Consider the following 14992-nt stretch of genomic DNA (forward strand, 5'->3'; position numbering starts at 1 on the left):
TCTGTGGCAGTTGATGAAGGTGTGTATATTTGAAAAATGTGTATGAGTACATATGGTTAGGCCTAAAATAAAAACTTGTTGTATTGCCCTTTGGGTGCTAAAACATGGGTCGGTCGATCGTAAAAGTTTGTTTAAAAAAAAAAAAAATTGTCGCCATCTTTGTTGGGCCGATATTTTTCAGATTTGAATGTTTTTTTTTTATTTCGTTTTTTTCCCGCACTCTTTTGGCTGGTATTTCTCAGTTTTTAATGATTTAATACATGTGTTTCAGCGTCATCAGTCCATTGATATCTTTTTCACCTCATAATTATCCATGATTTGGACGAGTAAAAATTTAGGAATAATTTGATTTTATGCATTTATACCCCATTTAAACAAACAAAATAAAAATTTTTTTTCATTCATTAATAATAAAAAAATGCCGACCGTAGATTTTCAGATTTTGGGGTCGGTCGCAAAGGGCAATACGACAAGTTTTTATTTTAGGCCTTATGAATGTGACATGCACCCACCAATTGTGTCCGCAGTAGTTATTTTGCTCGGGTTCGTAATGTTATGAACCAGAGCAAAATAAAACTGAGTTTCTATACTATTTATTCAGATGGTCATATCTCAGGCAATACTTAACACATTCAATTATTAGAGAAAGTAGACAATTCGTTGAACCGTGCTCGACTCTTAATCCTCGTATGAATTCAGTTTCTCCCTCTCTCACCCGCGCGAAGCGCGGAAGTTTTGACATTTCATTAATTTATTAAAGAAAGTAGACGATTCGTTGCACCGTTTTCGACTCTTATTAAGTCCTATTTATCTGAATTCAGTGTCCCCCTCTCGCGCGAAGCGCGGAAGCTTTGACGTTTCCTTAAATTATTAGAGAAAGCAGACGATTCGATGTACCGTTTTCGACTCTTAATAAGCCCTATTTATCTGAATTCAGTTCCCCCCTCTCGCGCGATGCGGGGAAGCCTTGACGTTTGATTTAATTATTATAGAAAGAAGACGATTCGTTGCACCGTTTTCGACTCTTATTAAGCCCTATTTATCTGAATTCAGTTTCCCCCTCTCGCGCGAAGCGCGGAAGCTTTGAAGTTTCCTTAAATTATTAGAGAAAGCAGACGATTGGGTGTACTGTTCTCGACGCCTAATCCTTGTCTGAATTCAGTTTCCCCCTTCCCGCGCGAAGCGCGAAAAGCTTCGACGTTTGATTTAATTATTATAGAAAGAAGACGATTCGTTGCACCGTTTTCGACTCTTATTAAGTCCTATTTATCTGAATTCAGTGTCCCCCTCTCGCGCGAAGCGCGGAAGCTTTGACGTTTCCTTAAATTATTAGAGAAAGCAGACGATTCGATGTACCGTTTTCGACTCTTAATAAGCCCTATTTATCTGAATTCAGTTCCCCCCTCTCGCGCGATGCGGGGAAGCCTTGACGTTTGATTTAATTATTATAGAAAGAAGACGATTCGTTGCACCGTTTTCGACTCTTATTAAGCCCTATTTATCTGAATTCAGTTTCCCCCTCTCGCGCGAAGCGCGGAAGCTTTGAAGTTTCCTTAAATTATTAGAGAAAGCAGACGATTGGGTGTACTGTTCTCGACTCTTAATCCTTGTCTGAATTCAGTTTCCCCCTTCCCGCGCGAAGCGCGAAAAGCTTCGACGTTTGATTTAATTATTATAGAAAGAAGACGATTCGTTGCACCGTTTTCGACTCTTATTAAGCCCTATTTATCTGAATTCAATTCAATTCATTCAATATTAACAAGAAATTAATTCATTCATAGACCTACACAAACATCACATGCATTGCAGCCCTTAAATATCATCCCCTCGTCCCTTAGGTTTTAGGTGTGAACAAATGACAACCACCGAGTAGGACTTGGGCAATGCAACAGTCACCGTATTATTTATCACTCTTAATCATATGCGTTCACAGTTTTCACACCTCTTAAAAAATGTTTCTGGAATTCATATAATGATACATGTACTGTGTTTATTAATTTTATTTATTTATTTATTTATTTATTTCTGATCTTTTGACAGGGTAGCCCATTCACCAGCAAGTAGTGGTCTTCCATGGGGCCCTGAATGAACATATTTACATCGTTTATAACATTTATACAGAACAGTTACAAAAATAATACTCGTTTGCAAAATTAACATATATCATTAACCTAATAAGCAGTAATGTCAATAGGAAAATATTAATTAAGTCGCAATTATGTGAATAAGACATGTAAATATTACAGAACATGCACGTAGTGTATGTACGGCTGAGCCATTCACAAATTACAACTTTGTTTAAACAATCTCTTAAATGAATTGACAGAGGAAGCCGTTCTCAACGAATTATCTAGCTTATTCCATTCAAATATGGAAGAAACAATTGGGCTACACTTATAACAATCAGTGTGAAATCTAGGCACACGTAAACATCCACTGTCTATTTGCCTTGTATGATGCTCATGTACATCATTAGGATTGATTAAGCCTACCTGAAGGTAAGAGGGTGCTAAGTTATGAACGCATTTATATATCATCATAACGCGACTTAACTCAAACCGCTTGTCTAGTGTCATCCATTTAAGACTTGTGAACAAATCAGCCGACGGTGTGTCATATGTCTTGTTCAATATTATTCTTGCGGCCCTCTTTTGAATTTTTTGCAGCTTAGTTGTATGAGAATGAAATCGGTTCGACCATACAACAGAGCAGTAATCTAATCGTGGCAACACTAGACTGTTATAAAGTAACTTTAAGGATTTTTGAGGCAAAAAACTCTTTGCTCTCTTTATCATGCTAATGTTTTTCTGGGTAAGTTTACTTACGTTTTCGATTTGTTTAGACCATTTCAATTCTTCATCTATCAAAAGTCCTAGGCATTTGGTGAATTGAACTCTTTTGATCAAATTGCCGTTTAATGAAATGGTGAAAGATTCAATTTTCTTGAGATTAGCAGGAGAGCCTATTAACATGACACAAGTTTTTTCAGTGTTAAGAACAAGACGATTTTCCTTAATCCATGCCATGACTCTGTTTAACGCAACAGTTAATTTTTCTTCCACAACAGTTGCATCATTTGCACTGACGGTAAGTGTCGTATCGTCAGCATACATATCTATGATACCTTCAGGAGTACATTCAGGTAGACTATTAACATATATTGAAAATAAAAGGGGACCAAGAATTGAACCTTGTGGCACACCTAATTTGATGGTTGATGGATGCGACTTGGCTCCTTTGAATTGGGTCACTTGTTGTCGATCCCCTAAATATGATTTGAACCAATAAATAGTCCTATTACTACAACCTATACAAGCTAGTTTATGTAGAAGTAGCTCATGGTCAACAGTATCAAAAGCCTTACGAAGATCTATGAAGGCAACTCCAGAAATTTCTTTGTTATCAATATTCAACGACCATTGATTTACAAGTTTTGCAAGGGCAGTAGCTGTTGAATGTTTAGGTCTAAAACCAGTCTGATTAGGGTGTAATCATTTATTCACGTCCAAGAATTCACTGAGTTGTTGGTGGACGGCCCTTTCTATAATTTTACTCACGATAGGTAATATCGAAATGGGACGGTAATTATTCAAAGAAGAAATATCTCCAGATTTGAATATTGGTACTACCCGAGCCTTTTTCCATTCACGTGGAACAACTCCTGTAGACAGGGATTTGTTAATGATATCACAAAGAGACTCTGCGATAACATTCTTCGTCATCTTTAAAAGTTTACAGCTGATGTGATCTTCACCAGTTGCTTTATCTATACTCAGATTATCAATCTGTTTCAATACAAAATCCTCAGTAATCAAATTCAAATTAAATTGCGAATGAGTTGGACCAATATTATTGTCCTCGTCTACTCTCAGTTGAGACTTATTCCTTCGCAGGTCCTTTGTAATCTTAGTAGCATTAGAAATGAAAAAGTCATTAAAAGCTTCAGCAATATTTGCATTGTCTGACACATTAGCACCATCAACATTTATGCTATTGGGAGATATAGGTAATGACTTAGGCACAAGGTTTCTCAAACATCTCCACATTTGCTTACTATTGTTATGATTTTGCGAGATCTGGTCTGCATTATATTCTCTTTTTCTTTTCCTCATGAGATGAATAACTGTATTCTTTAGATATTTGTAGGTGTCCCAAAGATCATCACTTTTGTTAGCTTTAGCAGCTTTGAGAACTTTATCACGTTCCGTCATAAGCTTAACAATCTCGTCAGATATCCATGGACATGCCTTTTTTCTTATCCGCTTTTTACATACTGGTATGTGCTTGTTGATTATATTATTGAATAGAGTCAACCACATATCCCACGCAACATCAACATTATCTATATCTTTTATGACCTGCCAAGGAGTACTTCTCAATTCACTGTAAAATTTCTCCTCGTCAAGATTTTTAAACGAGCGAAATTCTGCGTATTCGGATTTGTTATGGATCTTTGCACTAAAATCGCGAACCGTATACACCAAATAATGATCACTTATGCTAGTTTCAAATATTCCCCATTCATTGTAAAGTTCCTTGTCTGATACAAATATCAAATCAATTAAAGTAGAAGGGGTATTTGTAACTCTTGTGGCAGTATCAATTAGCTGACTTAACCCGTACATATTTGTATAAAACATTAACTTTTCAGCATTCAGATCAAGTTGGTGTGGCATACAATCACAATTGAAATCACCTAAAATAATACAGCTCATATCTTCCGAGAGAGCAGAGTCCAAATTTCCGTCTAATTCTTCAAAAAAATCAACGTGAGAATTTGGAGGTCTGTAAAACTCTCCAACCAGGATGGGAGACTTATTTGGATAATGCAATTCAAACCAAAGGCATTCTAAAGTAGAAGAAATCAAATCATCCCTTCTTTTATAATTGAACCTCTTGGATATATATACAGCCACACCACCACCATGTCTCGTACGGTCTCTACGCAATAAAATATAATCATCTATATACAATTCAGAATCATCAATCATGGAGTCGCAAAATGTTTCATTTAAACCAATAACATCAAATGATGCATTTCTCAGAAGTAATCTAAGTTCGTCAATCTTAGCAACTAAGCTATGAATATTCAAATGGGCAAATTTTAAGCCCCTGTTTCTAAACGGAGGAACTGAACCACCTTCCAACTGTTTAATGTTACTCTTATTCAGTTCATGAGATTGATCCTGAAGATTATGATGTAGTATGCCAGTACCAGAGACAGAGTTTAACTGCATGTTGCCATGACGAGACGTAGATGCTCGTTCCACCCCTGTTGAGCTTTTGTCAGTGGAAACATTGGAAGAGCAGGTGCAGACTTTAGCCTCCCTCTCGGAGCAATCATCTCGAAATCCTGCGTTGAAGATCCAACAACTTCAGCGTAGGACGTTTGCTGAGTAGGTGTAGGTGGCCCTCGAGGTCGCTCAATAAAGTGGCGTAGATTAGAGGCAAGAACAGCTTGTCCTGCCTTATTGATGTGGACCCCATCTCTGCCAAGGTGCCTGTCACCTATGTTGTCGTTGCCAACGAAACCCCATCTCCTTTCACGGGCAGCTCTTCTCAATCGCCCATTAACCCCATCGACACTGCGCCTCTGGTGAACCGATTCCCATCTGCGGTGTATAACACCAGACAAGCATACATCACAGCCTTTCGCTGCAATCACGTCTGCTAATGCTATGATGTCATTGGCGGTTGATGTACTACCATTACCTTTCGACAAGTCATTTGACCCGACATGTAGAATGACGTCTCCTTTCGCCTTTACACCCTCAGTAGCCTTCTTAGAGGAGATATCAGCCACCGTTGCCCCTGGGTTCGGATGGCAGACTACTCTATGTTTTCGGCTCAGGAGTCGGCCCTCGATGTGCTTGATCATCGAGTCGCCTTCGATGACAACATCTGGTAGCTCAGACAAGCGGCGTTGGCGATGCCCTTGTCGGAACTCATTGGTTTGGTCGCTCGTCGACATCGAAGTCGAAGGCTTTGCGTCAGTGCCTTTGAAAACAGCAGCAGGTACCTCCAACAATGAATTCTTTAATTTCCTCAGCCAAATCCTTTCTCAAATATAGAAATAATAAGAATGTGTACAGGCTTACCTTGAAATAACTGAAGAGAAAAAAGGCCACTGTAAGTCTTGAACACGCCAGGTACATTTAGCAGTGTTCCGGATATTTTTTTTTTTTTTTTTTTTTTTTTTTTTTTGGGGGGGGGGGGGGTCTCCAAGGCAGGAATAGCCAGCGAAAAGCCGGCGAAAGGGGGATTCAGAAATGTTGGCAGTCCTGAAATAGGGGGGGGGGGGGGTGCTTTCAAAAGGAGGGAACGAACATACGCATACCCTAAATAACACTGAGTGGGGGGGGGGGGGGGCGGGCATCTACTGTATATTATTACCCGTATCAGACATCTGAGCTGGTCATTTACAAAACCGTATTGCCCTAGTTTTTACTAGCAGTGGGAACGGAGGGGTATATTCTTTGTATTTTCCTTGGTCTCCCTGCGGCCTTGACTTTGCGTGTAGAGACGAGTGAAAATATACCTTGGTATTTTCCACGGTCTCGCATATCCGGGCATCTTGTATTGACTGCGCCGGATTTTGTCATTTTCATTGCGCATCTATTATGCGTACGAGAACCTGCGCACTTTGCGCGCACTCTATTGTGACGTAATAATCACACCAAATGCACACTGTTTGCAGTGTATCGAAATTGTGTCAAGCACTGGATGCACAGTGCTGGTTTGACAAAGTTTGTTCAGTTCTTGAGATTGTCATGGTGGATGTCTGTATTTGCTCTAGATGTCTGATTTGGATAACAATAGAAATATTGACTGGCTTTACTTTCGGGGGGATATCAGAAATATTGACCGCGCTAAGACCATATTGCCCTCGTCTTTCGACTCGGGGCAATATGATCTGAGCTTGGTCAATATTTCTGATATACCCCTCAAGGCCAGTCAATATTATATAATTATTGCACTTTTTAGGCGCTCGCGCGCTGGCGCACTTTACGTCTGGGTTATAATAATACCTTGCAAAATAACGAAAAATTATTCTGAAGTTTATGAAGTGCTTGGTCGTGCACGTCGCGCAGCTACTCTTAATGATCGTGACGTACTGTATACGTGTAGGCTATACAGTTATACATACATAACAAAATAGCTAATTTATCATGCATTGTGCTGAAATTGAAGCAATCACATTTTGTCCTTCTTCTTCTTCTTTTTTTCTCTCTTTTTGTAATCTCAGGGGGGATATTTGTACAGGCCATCCCCCCTCCTTCAAGCGAGGGGGGAGGGGGGAGGGGGGGGGGGGGGGAACGCCCAATCCCATTCACTATACGTTACGTACTAAAAGGTTGTATTATCTGACCGTTCATGAAAATTCATGTTTTTGCTTACCTCGGCAAAACGTTTGCTTTTACTAACTAGAAAAATGACGGTGGGGAGTTGGATGAAATGGACATAATGAACCAAGCATAAATGATCTATGATAATTCATGCTTCTTATCCTACGTGTGCTTAACCTATAATTTTAAAATCGCTTTGCAAACTGAGTCCAAAGTTCGACTTGTTTCACATGTGTATTGTAGGCAATGACGAGCTAGAAACCTATTTTGATCAAATTACGGTGGGTGAACTTTCAAAAGTCAATGGGACATGAGGGTTCCAATGAAAGAGCTAGTGATAACGTACGTCGGGGTTGATGTACTTTTCGTTTAAACAAAAAATGAATTTTTAACGACTTTTTTTTGTTGTAAAATTCCATAGGCTAACATGTTAGCCGGCTGCTGACTCTGACGATAGGGGGCGTTGTGAAATGAGACTAAACGGAGCTATATGAGTCCAACTGGTTTTCGTTCCATGTAGAGTGTTTCATTGAATGAACATAAACTATACTTTTTCATGTATGTTAAACAGTTACAAGTATCATGATTAATATATGTTCGCTTTATTGAAATGTACTTGTAAGATACCATACTTAATGTTTTCTTTGTATTTTCGAAGACATCACCATTAATGTTAGCATGCATTTAGTGTGTGTCATATTAACAACGTACGGGTACGGTTGTCCGTTTGGAAACCCTCGTGTATTTCTATTTGCCATCAGAAATTGGCTTAAGATGCAAGGTGCCTGTTGCGAGGAATGTTTTCCCATTAAACCACTGGTCAAGTGGATGTTGCAGTGATTGGCATGGAAGGAGCTTTGCTGCCAATAGTTGCTATGGAATGTGTTAGCAAGGGTAACAGTAAGAGAGGAAACTGTTTAATAGATTCAGGGGCACAGATTAGCCTGATTAGACAGCACGTAGCAGCAGAGCTACAGCTAAGAGGTACTCCTACGACAATTATTGTGATGAAGATTGGAGGATCGCAAGAAGTCCTGCAGACGTACAAGTACCGAGTGCCAATCAGAAAGATAGCTGGAGATGGTAAGCCTATTATCATAGCGGCCATTTTAATTCCTCTCATCAGCGAGGATGCAGTAGAAGTAAGACTTCATGATTTGGCGAGGAAGTTCAGACTATAAAAGAAAGATGATCTTCAAAGAGATAGCGGACCAATTGATATCCTGGTAGGCGTGAATTGTGCTAGGAACGGTGGAGAAGTCAGAGAAGCAGGGGACTACTGTGCTAGAAAGTCATCGTTAGGGTGGGTTGTGTATGGCGAACCACCCCAAGAGGATACATACAACAAGGAAGTGTTGCATGTCAAGCTGGCTAATCATGTAGATCTCACTGACTTTTGGACGATAGAGGCAGTGGGAGTCGATGCAAAGCAAAGTCAGTGTGATAATAGTGGTCTCACTAAGCAAGAAGCTCTGGAGGAAGAGATGATCCGTTCCTCGGCAAGGAAAGAAGGAAGGCAGTGGGAGATAGCATATCCGTGGGAGAAAGATCCTGATCTCTTACCCAAATAACAAGTTCTTAGCAGAGAAGATGCTCTTTGCTGCGGAAAGAAAACTCAGGAAGAATCCAGAGCATACAGAAGCCTACAAATCTAAGATACAAGAGATGACTGAGATGGGATTTGCTAAGAAGCTAGGAAAAGATGAAATGACAACGTACAAAGGACCGGTACATTACATCAGTCACCTCGCAGTAATCAGTCCAGACAAAAAAAAACACACCTCTGAGAATTGTATTCAATTCATCTGCAATCTACAGAGGTCACTGCTTGAATGAGTACTGGAAGAAAGGGCCTGACTTACTCAACAACCTACCGGAGTCCTCCACAGATTCAGAGAACACCCAGTGGCAATATGTGCAGATATTAGCGAGATGTATCTCCGCATATTGATTCCCGAAAGAGATCAGCATGTACACAGATTTCTGTGGAGAGACATGAACCAGGAGAAAGAACCAGATGTGTATAATTATGATGAAGGTGGTGACGTTTGGAGACAAGCCAGCTGCAGCAATGGCAAAGTCCAAGACAGTCTTCATAACAACAGAGACATCGGAAGTGATAAATTGTAGGAGAAAGCTCCTGAGAACGACCGCTTATGTATTCAGATTTATCCAAATTCTGAAGGCTAAGATACAGAAGGGACTCCAACCAGATGACAAAGTTTCTCTAAGCCCGACAGAGTTAGATAGTGCAGAGAAGTACTAGGTCAAGAGAGCACAGATCAGTCTACTGCCCAGACTAAAGAAATTAGAATTCAAGGTTGTTGACGATGATGGTGTGATCAGAGTAGGTGGTAGAGTCGAAAACCTTGTGACGTCATACGAGTCGAAGCATCCAGCTCTACTTCCTGCCAGCCATCACATATCACTGATGATTATACGCAGCACACATAAACTGGGACATCATGGGGTAGCAATGACTACGGCCAAGACACGGAGAAAGGTTACCGACTAGCTAAGACGGTGAAACATCGATGTGTGACGTGCAGAGCTGCATAGTGTAAGAGAGAAACGCAGATTATGGCGAATCTGCCTAGCTGTCGATTGGCGCCATTCACCCCGCCTTTCCATTATACGTCGTGCGACTACTTTGGACCATATTTGGTCAAGGTGGGTCGAAACAAGAAGGCCAAGCATTACGGCATCATCTTCACATGTTTGAATACCAGAGCCGTACATCTCGCGATGGCGACAGACTGTTCAACGATGGAGTTTCTCCAAGCGTTACGCAGATTCATCGCAGTGAGAGGGCAGCTTGCACAGTTTCTGAGCGACAACGGGACGTAGTTCGTTGGAGCGGAACGCGAGCTTTGCGACTTGGTTAGAGGTGGAGCGAGAGAGAGCTCAAAGATTTTTGTGCCGAGAAACGTGTAGTGGGGAAGTTTGTTACTCCAGGAGCGCCTCATCAGAATGGTTGTGCGGAAGCCTAACCATTAGGAGCCAGAGCATATAACACTGAGTTCTCATAGGACATATATTTATTCAGATGGTCATGTCTCAGCCAATACTTAACATATTCAATTGGTTTTCTACATTTGGACATTTTTGTTATGCTCTTTCGGAAAATGAAGAAAAAAAAAACGAGAAATTCTAAAAATAGATTTTTATGACGTCACAGCTTCGGTACTCTATAACACGTGTGATTCAAGTGTATCCGGGTGCAGACAGCAAAGTGAGAAACGTAAAGCTGAAGACTGCAACAGGCGAATATCGCAGGTCAATCAGCAAACTAGCGATTATCTACCCAGTAGAAGGATATGAAGATTGAACAGTTAAAGTGCAAAATAAAACATTGGCAAAAACTCTATAAGAGACTGGAAGAAGACTATGAGGAAGTCCCCTCGTGGGGTGGGAGGATGTTTCATTGAATGAATATAAACTATACTTTTTCATGTATGTTAAACAGTTACAAGTATCATAATAATAATAATAATAATAATAATAACAACGTTACTTATAAAGCGCTTACCACCAAAGTCTCTAAGCGCTATACACACAAAATAGACTGATATACAATTACATCTTATACAAAACTAAAAAAGCAAATAAACATACAAATTACAATACATATGGAATACACGTCAAAGTGAACAGAGTTAATTAATCATCGAACGCAATTTTGAATAAACGTGTCTTGAGACTAGTTTTAAATAGGTTAACGGTTTGACAGTTTTTTTTTACATTTAAAGGTAATCTGTTCCAAAGTTCAGCAGAAGCTTTGCGAAAGGAGCGATTACCATAAGAAAGAGTTGACACAGAAGTAGATACGATATTTAATTGTGAAGATGACCGTAAACTGCGTGAGGGTTTGTATTTCTCGATTATTTCTTGCAGATAAATTGGTGCCAATTCATGAATGCATTTATAAGTTAAAACTAAGATTTTGTACATAATGCGGTACGTCACCGGCAACCAATGCAATTCGCGAAGTACTGGGGTGACGTGTTTACAAGAACGCGTGCGTATTACAAGCCTGGCAGTTTTGCAATGTGCGAGTCCGGAAGGCCATAAAGAAGGCTATTGCATTGATAAGAGACGGCATGTAATAAATGCATGTATAAGCGTTTCGGTAGATTTTTGATCAAGAAAATTTCTAATACGACCTATCTTGTACAAGGCATATGAAACTGAGCGACAAATATTTGTTATATAATCATCCATCCTAAGATCATTTTCAAAGATGACACCAAGGTTACGTGCACTTTTGACAGGTTGTATCGGAACATTAGCAATTTCGACAGATGGTAAACGGGAGGACTTTCTGAATCGAGATGTTACATGTATAACCTCAGTTTTCTCCTCATTTAACTTCAAATAATTAGCAGTGGACCAAGCTTTGATATCATTTATACACCTTTCAAGTTTAGTAATAACAGAATGGTCGGAATCACGTTTCAAAACAACATAAACTTGGGTGTCATCTGCATAATCATTCGGCCTAAACCATGCGCTTCAATAATATCTTCAAGTGGTGCAGTGTACAGAGTAAATGATAAAGGGCCGATGACGGATCCCTGAGGAACACCTTCAAGTGGAATATGAGATTTGGATAATGAGTCATTAATGACAATAGATTGTGAACGATTCATAAAGTATGTTTTAAACCAATTCAAGGCAGTACCTGATGCACCATATCTATTACGTAAGCGATCAAGAAAAACATCATGACTGATAGTATCGAAAGCCGCAGAATAGTCTAAAAGTATCAAAACAGCTTCATCACCTTGGTCCACAGCTAACAACAAATCATTATATACACGTAAAAGAGCAGCTTCAACGCTTTGAGAAGATCTATAAGCAGATTGCATTTTACTACACAGATTGTTTGATGATAGATAGCCCTGAATTTGAGAAGCACGAGCACGTTCAATTGTCTTAGCAAGAAACTTAAGGTTGGCAACAGGCCTATAGTTTTTCAAAATTTCACAATCCAAATTTGGTTTCTTCAAAAGAGGAGTGATTTGTGCCGATTTCAAAACATCGAGAAATTGACCACTTTGAATAGACATGTTTATAATTTTGGTAATGACTGGTAAAAGCTCATCTAAACAGTTCTTAAGCAGCCATGTCGGCATTGGATCGAGACTACATGAAGTTGATGGAGATTTCATTATTATAACTCTGACAGTATCCTCTGGTACTGGTGAAAATTTAGGAAATAAAGAACTGCATGAATCAAGCATGGATATGGAAACATCCTTTTTTGATGAATCCTTAAGAACATTTTTGATACTCCGAATTTTGTCTGTAAAAAAGTCAGAAAAACGTTCAGCAAGTGAAAGATCAGAATCGTCAGAAGGCAACACCTTGGATACTTTTGGTGTGCACAATTTGTTGACTTTTTGAAATAGCTGCTTTGAATTACGGCCTTCAAATTGTTTTGAATGATGGTTTTGTTTAGATTGTTTGATCATGCGATTATAGTCATAACATTGGTTTTTGAAAATTTTTCTGCCAACTTCTAATTTAGAAGCAATCCAACGTTGCTCAAGGCGTCGTAAGATCCGTTTCATTTCATGTAATTTTTCATTGAACCAAGGTGCGTTAGGACGACACCTGATTGTGCGAGTTATTAAAGGTGCGTGCTTGTCTTTAAAGGACAAGTCCACTCCAAAAATAACTCACTTTCAATAAAAGCAGAAAAATCAGATAAACTAATCAAAAAAAGTTTGAGCAAATTCGGATAACTAATAAGAAAGTTATGAATTTTTGAAAAAGTATGTAAAACTATGGAACAATGAGAATCACAACACAAATTGCCAAGATGGTTATCAGTTTGTGACGTCATGTCCTCACAACTTATCAATTGCTTTACATAGTTTAATCCCATTAATTTCCCTTTTTATCCCCCAAAACTTGATTTCCCCATGCCTTTGCCCAGGTTATATAATTTGTATCACATTGCGTGCATGACATTTCCCAAAAACGTTTATGAATTTTGAAGAATGGATACTATTTTCTGAATATTGTATTTCATAATTATTGATTTTTATATAAATAATTTATCAAAATTCAATTTTCTCATGATTTAACTGGACAAAATTTACTCTTTATTTGTGCATCCACACAATAACATATTACTAACAAAGTAACAATAATTGGATGCTGGTGTGTAGAAATAAGATTCTTAAGGTGAAAATAGGAAATTTATATTATCAATACACAGTAAATAATTGGTGGATAGTGAGGACCATACGTCACAGACTCATGAGTGAGTTGCCAATTTGTGTAGTGATTTTCAAAGTTTTTCATGTCATTAAAAATTCGTAACTTTCTTATTAGTTATCCGATTTTGCTCAAACTTTTTTGATTGGTTTGTCTGATTTTTCTGGTTCTATTGAAAGTAAGTTATTTTTGGAGTGGACTTGGGCTTTAAGGTCATTTAGAACAGAGTCATATTGACAAACGAAGTTGTCCAGTTCAGATGCGGGAGAATTATACAGAAGTGAATTTAATATATCAGCGCAAAATACATTAATATCAATATCGCGAAATTTACGAAAAGAGATTTTGATTTTTGCTGGTTTTGGTCGCGCAATATCCAAATTACATATCACAGCAGAATGATCAAGAAGACACTTTTTTTTGTTGACATTTTTTTTTTTTTTTTTTTTTTTTTTTGGGGGGGGGGGGTGGGTTCAAATCGATTTATTCAAAAGAATTGAATGATTGAAGTTCGGTTTTGTGAATTTTGAAGGTAGAACGAAAAAGCACACATACACCACCACCTTCCCTTCCAATACGTGGGATGTGATGTATCTCATAATTTGGGAGAGTTGTATTAGGATCGGCAATGGGTGGGTCATCACGATAGTTACCAGTCAACCAGGTCTCTGTGACTCATAAAATGTCAAGTTCATGTGTTAAAACAAGTTCGGATAATATTGGAATTTTATTCTTAATTGATCTTGCATTCCATAAAGCAAAGTTAACTTTGGGTAAAGACGTGGATGCGACAGGGAGATTGGGTATTTGTAGTAGTTGTTTCAGTCTTCGACGTCCACCCTTTTTTCCCCTGTGACTGCGACTACGTTTGGACTGTTTCTGAAACACCGGAGTGTTGGCTCAGTCAGTAGAGCGGTCCGCCTCACAACCGGGAGGTCGTGGGTTCGAACCCCGGCCGCGTCATACCAAAAGACGTTAAAAGATGGAGTTGTTGCTACCTTGTTTGGCGTTCAACATTAAGGGATAGAGCAACGTCGATCTGGCGCTGTTCAGTGGCTGCCGGGCTCACGATCAATTGGGCAAAAAGAATTTCCGTTTCGGTTTAATAAAATTTGGAGTGGACTATTAGGCTAATATTATTATATTATTAATATGAAACATTCCAATTCCCAGGGATTCGATGTGATTCAAAACAAAAGGCTGCAAAGCATATTGTTGATCATGATTTATATATGTTCGGTTCATTGAAATGTACTTGTAAGATACCATACTTAATGTTTTCTTTGTATTTTCGAAGACACCACCATTTACGTTTGATTTGATTTGATTTGATTTATTGGTTTCTGCAGCTTTTTTCTTTTTTTCATCATACATTTTCATTAACATAATATGGTTTGATACAATATTTTAAGTGTATATAA

This window comes from Strongylocentrotus purpuratus, unplaced genomic scaffold (assembly GCF_000002235.5).
Source record: "Strongylocentrotus purpuratus isolate Spur 01 unplaced genomic scaffold, Spur_5.0 spur5_scaffold_10, whole genome shotgun sequence".
NCBI lineage: Eukaryota > Metazoa > Echinodermata > Echinoidea > Camarodonta > Strongylocentrotidae > Strongylocentrotus > Strongylocentrotus purpuratus.